Source organism: Salvelinus sp. IW2-2015, unplaced genomic scaffold (assembly GCF_002910315.2).
Source record: "Salvelinus sp. IW2-2015 unplaced genomic scaffold, ASM291031v2 Un_scaffold1803, whole genome shotgun sequence".
Classification (NCBI taxonomy): Eukaryota; Metazoa; Chordata; class Actinopteri; order Salmoniformes; family Salmonidae; genus Salvelinus; species Salvelinus sp. IW2-2015.
In genome coordinates this window covers 63,104-73,086 of record NW_019943176.1, presented here as the reverse complement: position 1 = coordinate 73,086, position 9,983 = coordinate 63,104, and the positions used below count along the sequence as shown (strand labels likewise).

Below are 9,983 nucleotides of genomic sequence, written 5' to 3'. Positions count from 1 at the left end.
GGGGGGGGGGGTGATGCAGAGGGGTGAAGAGAAACAGCCTTGTCACTTGTCAGGAGGGTAAGATGTTCCATCAGGCTGCAGTGAAGACGGTGGAGAGGAGAGAGAGAACAGGAGCAGAGGGAGGAGAGAGGGGGGGTGCATGTCTTTATGTTTGTGATGCTACATTACCTCACTACTCAGCACGCTGGCACCACCTGGAGAGATAGAGAGAAAGAGAAAGAATGAGAGGGAGGGAGAGAAGAAGAGCCGGAAGACAGACAGTGGAGGATAAAATCTAGCCTAGTGTTTGCCCCCCGTGTGATAGTAGAGTAGATGTTGTCTGCTGTGGCCCATTGGATACATGATTGTCTATGAATAGGAACAGTATACAGTATAGCAGTTATTGTGTAAAAAGCTGTTCAACGTAGTAGGCTCTGAACTGGGCTGATGCTGCTAAAAGCCCAGAGTCATAACAATGACATAGGCCTCATACCTGACCAGGACTGGAGTTACAAGCTGTTATAAGATGTTATGAGATATTTATTATAAGACAGCTGTGGAACTGTCCTCACAATGACTTGTTTTCACAATCCCGAAATGTATCCACCTCCCTTATAGGCCTGATTGCAATTCTACTTCCACTGTGTGTCTGTGTGCCATTATTATTTGAAGCGCTGCTCAGTGTTTGTAATGTGCTTGTGATGAGAACAGTGGCAGGTCCTATCAGCCTGAAAACACAGTAATGTGTTGACATACAGCAGGTAAATCCAAAAATAACTGTTTGTCACCCTAGTGAGGGGAAACGTTTCAGAAACGGGCATCGCATCCCAAAGCTTTTGAAGGAAGGCAACTGTTGTTAATGAAAAACTGTTCATATGATTGTGTCTTAATTACATCTGGATGGTGTAGCTGGGCTGACTTCATTTCCTGGTGTCAGAGTTGAATAATGATAATTACTGCGGGGTGGTCTGAGACGACGGTGGAGGCGTGAGCGGAATACAGATCACACTGCAGCTAACTAGAGCCCCTTAGGAACCACACAGAGAACAACACGCTTTGTAACAGGAAACATGGAATAAGATCTCAACTGCTTTTTCACACCATGGACAGAATGCTATTCAGCCTTTCCTTGAAGAACTAGTGGTTAATTATGTTGATGGAATAGAATCCTCTATAGAGTCCTGTGTTCATTGGCTTACTGTAGAGGGTCACATTCCTCAATTACCTCATTGTGTTAATCAGGGATCAATCAGAATTCTGGCACATTTCACAGGGAAATGGGACGTTCCTACTCAAAACCATTGATTTTAAAGATGACAGTATGGCTGTGGCTGTTGGCAGTGTTATGGGGTCTGGGGGGCGGTGTAATTAGGTGGGAGGGTTAGGGGTTAAAGGTCATCGCTGACACAGCCCATAAGACATTTGACAGAAAGCAGGATAACGTGATGTCATGGCAACTGAGTGGCTGGTCAGCTGGGTCTCATTTGGAGGTGTGTGAGTGAGAGAGTTTCATGTTTCAAGTTTTAATGTCTTTCTTGCAAAACTCAAAACCCAACAATGCAATAACAATAACAATCTATTGCTAGAAAAAAAACTGAAATAAGAAATACACAATTAAGTAAGTAAGTAAGCATACTATATTCAGGAAATATTTAAAGTCAGTTCCAATACCATATTTACATGTGCAGGGATACTGGAATGATCTAGGTAGATACATATAGGGGTAAGGGAACTAGGCAACAGAATATATGATAAGGGAGTTTTTCCTAGCCACCGTGCTTCTACATCTGCATTGGTTGCTGTTTGGGGTTTTAGGCTGGGTTTCTGTATAGCACTTTGTGACATCTGCTGATGTACAAAGGGCTTTATAAATACATTTGATTTGATTTATAAATACATTAGATTTGATAAACAGAGTAGCAGCAGCTTGTATGTGAGTGGGTGTGTAGAGTCAGGATAAATGTATGTGCATATTATGTGTGAGTGAGCAAGTGATGGAGTGAGTGTTTGTATGTGTGTTGGAGTGACAGTGTGTGTGAGTGAGAAGGACCATCAGAGTATGCATAGCAACAGTGCAAAGATTGAAATAAAAGGTCAATAAAGATGCAAGGTTAACGCAGATGGTCCGTGTAGCTATTTTGTTAGCTATTTATCAGTCGTATTGCTTGGGGATAGAAGTTGTTTAATTTGATTTATTTTTTATTTTATTTCACCTTTATTTAACCAGGTAGGCTAGTTGAGAACAAGTTCTCATTTGCAACTGCGACCTGGCCAAGATAAAGCATAGCAATTCGACACATACAACAACACAGAGTTACACATGGAATAAACAACATATACAGTCAATAATACAGTAGAACAAAGAAAACAAAAGTCTATATACAGTGAGTGCAAATGAGGTAAGATAAGGGAGTTAAGGCAATAAATAGGCAATTTCTTAAGAGCCTGTTGGTGTCAGACTTGATGCCCCGGTACCTCTTGCCGTACGGCAGCAGAGAAAATAGTGGCTTGGGTGGCTGGAGTCTTTGATGATTTTTCCGGGTCTTCTTTCACACCGCCTGATATAGAGGTCCTGGATGGCAGGGAGCTTTGTAGAGAGAGAGGGGAGAGAGAGAGAGGGGAGAGAGAGAGGGGAGAGAGGGGGGGCTGTAATGCTTAATGTGTGCATGGTTGTCTCTGTATGGGCGGAAGTAGGACATCAGTAACAATGTCTTTCTGATTGCATTGTTCTAATGCTATCTTAAGCTGCAACGGTTTGATTGAAAAACATTGATTTAAGCTGCTTGACTGAACTGCTCTCTTTTTCATCCCCAGGATTTATCAGAGGATAGATGGGATCCTATCTTTAACTGGGAGTCCTCCATCCAACTATCCTTCTCCTTATCTCTCCGTCCTGTCCTGGTCTGGTGTGCAGCCTGAGGGAGCTGTGGTTCTGAGCAGACCTCTGGGAGGTAGACCCAGAGAGAGGAGCACACAGGACCTGCTATGGCCAGCGGTACGGACTATAACACTAGCTACTACACCTTCACTAATATGTTAACTACATCTCTGGTCTTCTCCTTCCTCTTCCTAACCCTCCTGTTTCTCCTGTCCCCTGCAGCAGCAGATGGTGTAGGGAGCCTGAGGAGCCTGGGGCCGGAGCAGCACCTCAGTGCCCATGACTATGTGGTGAACGACCACGGTGCCTGGGCCACCGCCATGAACAACCTGGGCATCGTACCCATGGGCCTCGGCAGGCAGCAGCTGGTCTCAGGTAGAGCATTGGCAGGCCTCCATCTCACCCCTTCTCATCGTCCTCACTCTCCTCCCTTATCCCCCTCTCCTCTGCTAACAAACTCTTCATTCTAATTTCTCAGTATTGTCAAGGCCATAAGAAAAGAAAGAGTCCCCGTGTTTTGAAACGTTTGAGAAGATGGTAAAGGCATCAGGTGAACTGGGCACTTCCATCCAGAGCCTCCATGGTGGCATCCTACTACTCAATCACCTCCACAGCTCCACCCACTCAGGGCAGGACAGTCAATGATTACTCTAGAACTAGATAGATACCTTAGCCTATACCCCTGTGGCAGGATATCCAGAATGCAGCATGCTCTGCCAAACCAGCGCTGCTAATTGTTGTGTCCCCCATCAGCAGCTAGATAAGACATTATTAACTACACGTTGTTCAGTCCGTGCAGAGAGACTGACTGAGGATAGGAACAATACAAAATAAAATCTCTCTGGTCTCTTTTCTAATGGCCTGACTACATGTGTCTGTCTCTCTGCTGATGCTAATGGTGTGTGATAGCATGTGTGTGTGTGTGCATCCTATTGTAATTACCATTTTGACAGCGTAGCCAGCGAGGATAGAGAGAAATACATCTGATAAAAATTCATGAGCAGATTCATGAGCAGATTTCGGTCATAGTCTTGAGAGGTCTGAGAAATCCATCATGACTGAGCTTCAGGATGACTAGCGGCGCTTCTCGTGAGGTGACTTTGCTTAATAGATTCTCACTGGATGATGTTTTGGCCTATGCACACACACACAGGTACACATGTACAACCACACACACACACCCAGGTACACATGTACAACCCCCCCACACAGGTACACATGTACAACCCCCACACTCAGTGTTGCACTTCAACCCCCAGACACACAGGTTCACATGTACCTCCCCCCCCCACACACACACACCCAGGTGCACATGTAGAACCCCCCCACACACAGGTTCACATGTACAACCACACACACAGGTACACATGTACAACCCCAGACACACACAGGTACACATGTACAACCCCAGACACACACAGGTACACATGTACAACCCCAGACACACACAGGTACACATATACAACCCCCCCAGACACACATAGGTACTGTCACGCCCTGACCTTAGAGATCCTTTTTATGTCTCTATTTTTGTTGGTCAGGGCGTGAGTTGGGGTGGGCATTCTATGTTGTGTGTTCTATGTTTTCTTTTCTGTGTGTTTGGCCAGGTGTGGTTCTCAATCAGAGGCAGCTGTCTATCGTTGTCTCTGATTGAGAACCATACTTAGGTAGCCTTTTTCCACTTGTGTTTGGTGGGTAGTTGTTTTCTGGGTAGTTGTCCTTTTCACCAAAGGATCAAGCAGCGTGGTATGGAGGAGCAGAGGGTTCAGGACTCCTGGATATCGGAGGAGATATTGGACGGTAAGGGACCCTGGAGACAGACTGGGGAATATCGGCGCCCGAAAAAAGAGCTGGAGGCAGCTAAAGCTGAGAGGCAAGGCAGCGATATGAGGCAAGGCAGCGCAGCAGGCACGAGAGGCAGACCCAATTTTTTGGGGGCGGGGGCACACGGGGAGATTGGCGGAGTCAGGCGGTGCCTGACCAGTACCACGCTGCTTCCGGTAAGCACGGGGAATTTGCTCAGGTCTTGAGCCAGGGCGGATTGTGCCAGCTCAGCGCGTCTGGCAGCTCCGGACAGGAGGGAGACTCTGGCAGCTCCGGACAGGAGGGAGACTCTGGCAGCTCCGGACAGGAGGGAGACTCTGGCAGCTCCGGACAGGAGGGAGACTCTGGAGGCTCTGGATTGGAGGGCATCGCTGGAGGGTCCGGACTGGAGGAAGACTCTGGAGGGAGGAGACGCAGAGACAGCCTGGTGCGTGGGGCTGCCACAGGGCCCACCAGGCTGGGGAGACCTACAGGAGGCCTGGTGCGTGGAGGAGGCACCAGATGGACCGGGCTGTGGGGGAGCACTGGAGCTCTGGTGTGCAGCCTTGGCACCACTCCTCCAGGCTGGATGACCACTTTAGCCCGGACCCTCCAGAGTGCAGGCACAGGTTGAACCGGGCTGTGGAGGAGCACTGGAGATCTGGTGCATACCACTCGCACCTCTCCCTTAAGCTCAATGCCCACATTCGCCCAGGTCGGGCGGAGCGCAGGCATAGGGCGCACTGCACCCTCCCAGCGCCCCGGAGACACAGCACGCAGAGCCGGCGCAGGATACCCTGGGCCAAACGGCGTACCGGAGACCAAACACGCTGAGCCGGCACAATACGTCCTGGCTGGATGCCCACTCTCGCATGGCACTTGCGGGGGGCTGGCCTATAGCGCTCCGGGCTATGAGCGCGTACTGGCGACACCGTGCGCTTGACACGGTGCCTGACCAGTACTGCACTTCTTCCGGTAAGCACGGGGAGTTGGCTCAGGTCTATCGCCTGACTCCGCCAATATCCCCGTGTGCCCCCCCTAAAAAAAATGTGGGTTCTGCCTCTCGTGCCTGTTGCGCTGCCTTACCTCATATCGCCGCCGCTCAGCTTTAGCTGCCTCCAGTTCTTCTTTGGGGCGGCGATATTCCCCAGCCTGTGCCCAGGGTCCCTTGCCTTCCAATATCTCCTCCCATGTCCATTTCTCCAGATCGCGCTGCTCTTTGTTACCACGCTGCTTGGTCCGTTTGTGGTGGGTAGTTCTGTAACGGTTGTCTTCCTCTTCTGATGAGGAATATGAAGGATCAGACCAAAATGCAGCGTGGTAAGTGTCCATGTTACTTTAATATAACAGAACACGAAAAAAGACAAAAATAACAAAGTGAATGACAAAGAAAACCAAAACAGTCCTGAATGGTGAAACAAACACAAAACAGGAAACAACTACCCACCAACACAGGTGGGAACAGGCTACCTAAGTATGGTTCTCAATCATAGACAACGATTGACAGCTGCCTCTGATTGGGAACCATACTAGGCCAAACCCAGAAATACAACACATAGAACAAAACATAGAATGCCCACCCCAACTCACGCCCTGACCAAACCAAAATAAAGACATAAAAAAGGAACTAAGGTCAGAACGTGACAATGGTGCTACGATGCTCCAAGATACATACTTTTAATTCGCGCTTTGTTTTACCCACATAATTTTTACCACAAGGACAAGTTATAAGATAAATAACTGCCTTAGTGGAACACGTGACAGCACGTTTGATTGGGATCTGTTTCCCTGTTTGAGGGTGTTTGAAGGATCTACATTTGTAAGTGCCATTGCATTGAGCACAGCCATTACACTTGTAGTTTCCATCCAGTAGGGGCGCAAATAGACGTTGTTCAGGGATATCTTGGTGTGGTAAATCAGAGTGTACCAATTAGTCTCTGAGATTTCTGCCCCACGAGAATACGACCAAGGGAAGGTCCGAAAACACATTACCGAGACTATCATCGGATTTTAGAATGTGCCAATGTTTGTGAACGATTCCCTTAATACACTGCTCAAAAAAATAAAGGGAACACTAAAATAACACATCCTAGATCTGAATGAATGAAACATTCTTATTAAATACTTTTTTCTTTACATAGTTGAATGTGCTGACTACAAAATCACACAAAAATMATCAATGGAAATCAAATTTATCAACCCATGGAGGTCTGGATTTGGAGTCACACTCAAAATTAAAGTGGAAAACCACACTACAGGCTGATCCAACTTTGATGTAATGTCCTTAAAACAAGTCAATGACCTGTATGACCTCCCTACAACGCCTGGGCATGCTCCTGATGAGGTTGCGGATGGCGGGCGGGCCAGTCCATAGCATCAAGCCTTCCTCTTGCAGGAACTGCTGACACACTCCAGCCACATGAGGTCTAGCATTGTCTTGCATTAGAAAGAACCCAGGGCCAACCGCACCAGCATATGGTCTTACAAGGGTCTGAGGATCTCATCTCCGTACCTAATGGCAGGCAGGCTACCTCTGGCGAGCACATGGAGGGCTGTGCGGCCCCCCAAAGAAATGCCACCCCACACCATGACTGACCCACCGCCAAACCGGTCATGCTGGAGATGTTGCAGGCAGCAGAACGTTCTCCACGGCGTCTCCAGACTCTGTCACGTCTGTCACATGTGCGTGTGAACCTGCTTTCATCTGTGAAGAGCACAGGGCCCAGTGGCGAATTTGCCAATCTTGGTGTTCTCTGGCAAATGCCAAACATCCTGCACGGTGTGGGCTGTAAGCCCTACCACCACCTGTGGACCTCGGGCCCTCATACCACCCTCATGGAGTCTGTTTCTGACCGTTTGAGCAGACACATGCACATTTGTGCCTGCTGGAGGTCATTTTGCAGGGCTCTGGCAGTGCTCCTCCTAATCCTCCTTGCACAAAGGCGAGGTAGCGGTCCTGCTGCTGGGTTGTTGCCCTCCTACGGCCTCCTCCACGTCTCCTGATGTACTGGCCTGTCTCCTGATAGCGCCTCCATGCTCTGGACACTACGCTGACAGACACAGCAAACCTTCTTGCCACAGCTCGCATTGATGTGCCATCCTGGATGAGCTGCACTACCTGAGCCACTTGTGTGGGTTGTAGACTCCGTCTCATGCTACCACTAGAGTGAAAGCACCGCCAGCATTCAAAAGTGACCAAAACATCAGCCAGGAAGCATAGGAACTGAGAAGTGGTCTGTGGTCACCACCTGCAGAACCACTCCTTTATTGGGGGTGTCTTGCTAATTGACTATAATTTCCACCTTTTGTCTATTCCATTTGCACAACAACATTGTGAAATTTATTGTCAATCAGTGTTGCTTCCTAAGTGGACAGTTTGATTTCACAGAAGTGTGATTGACTTGGAGTTACATTGTGTTGTTTAAGCGTTCCCTTAATTTTTTTGAGCAGTGTAATTTGTTCAGAACACTTTGAATAGCGGGTAGTTAGAACGCAAGAATGCTTCTTTGTACACATGTACAACCCCAGACACACACACAGGTACACATGTACAACCCCAGACACACAACAGTACACATGTACAACCCCCCCCCCCCCCCCCCCACCACACACACACGCACACACACACACTGTGAGAACTAGCCGAGTGTGGTTCTTCCAGACCAATAAGACTGTTACAACAGTTAAGGAGGACAGGGCTTTAAACACTCAGCTTTAAAATGTCCCCAACATCTGGTTGTAATAAATATGTATGTTTTGTTCTCAGTCCTCTCTAATGTTATTCAAGTCTCTAACAAAAGGAACCTCTCTTATATTATATGGATCATATGTAATACTATACATGTTGAGTACCTATAGTTTGGGCCTCTGTCATGATCCCTAGTGAGTCTGTGGTTGAAATGTAACCACACTGATCTCACTGCTATTATGTTTTCACTGATGGATTTATATGAAAAACGCTAAGCTCCTTCAAATGTACAGGTACTCTACCATTTTATTTGGACTTCAACTTGTTTCATGAAATCCATTAACAAAGTGATTTTCTCTAAGGATTTGGATAGTTCCACTGTGTTCAGTCCCTATATGTTGCAGCCCTCTTAGATGTCATTGTGAGAGCTGCATTGTGATGTTCATTAGAAGAGCACGGAAGGAGATTTGGAGGCTGAGTTTGTGTAAGCCCTGAATAACTGAATACATGGATTTAACTCAGGAAAGCTGAGAGTTGTATGGAGAAAATCTATTGTAATATGAAACCGTATATATAGAACTATTATTTCACTCGGGGGGGTGGGGTCACTGCATTAAGTGTGATAGGTTATGTATTTCTTGAGGAAAACACAGATCTGTACGTGACTGGAAAGTCAAGGCACAGTTTGACTGGTTGATTTGATTGGTTTCACCTATCCAACCCTCTCAGATCTGGGATTAATTTGGGAAAGGATGGAAGGAAGGAAGGAAGGAAGGAAGGAAGGAAGCAGAGCAGCCCATCGTCACTGTAGTTCCATCGGGTCAGTACTGTACAGTCCTTCTCCTCCTTAATGAGCTGAGAGACAGCAGGGACGACTGGACAGCTGGACTGGATCCTCCTTCCCCAGCGCCAAGGAAAAGACGGATTAAGACTGATATCCTCCTGGAGTACAGACCTCAGGTCCAAGAGAGAGAGAGAGAACTGAAATGAGAGAGAGGGAATGAGAGACTGGGGGACAGCTCAGAGACCGGAGGAGAGAGAGCGAAGGGAAAGAAAAGAGAGTGGGGGAGAAGAGGAGGAGAAACATATTGGGGGTTATGGAGTGTGTGTGATGGATGACGTCTCACCTTCACAGTAATTACGAGCAGCTGTTTCCTGAGGGGAGATCCAGAGCCCAGCAAACTCAGCGTCCAGCCGTATACACAAACCTGCTGAGTAAAGGGGGAGAACAGAGGGAGGGAGGAGAGGAAAAGAAAGAGAGAGAGAGAGAGAGATGAAACAATGACAAATAAACAAAGTGTGAACTCTCTTACCCTGGCAGACGTAACAGAGCACGGCCGGGGCCAATGAGGAAAACTAACAGCCTTGAATTATTTTCACCAGGAGGGTAAAAGAAAAGTCCAGAACAAAGAGAGAGGAAAAGAGAAACAGCGTTAGTGGATGATGTAAATTACCTGTTCAGATCATCACAGATGAACGTGGGGAGAGGAGACATGTCATTTACCTGTTCAGATCATCACAGATGAACGTGGGGAAGAGACGGTCCAATTTACCTGTCAATCATCACAGATGAACGTGGGAGGGAGACATGTCATGTACCTGTTCAGATCATCACAGGATGAACGGGAGAGGAGA

At 47.5% G+C, this 9,983-nt stretch overlaps 1 pseudogene; it reads left to right on the top strand.

Annotated features, from left to right (window-relative positions):
• Window positions 1-9,983, top strand: part of LOC112072019 (ecto-NOX disulfide-thiol exchanger 1-like) — a 95,674-nt pseudogene that overhangs the window by 60,882 nt on the left and 24,809 nt on the right.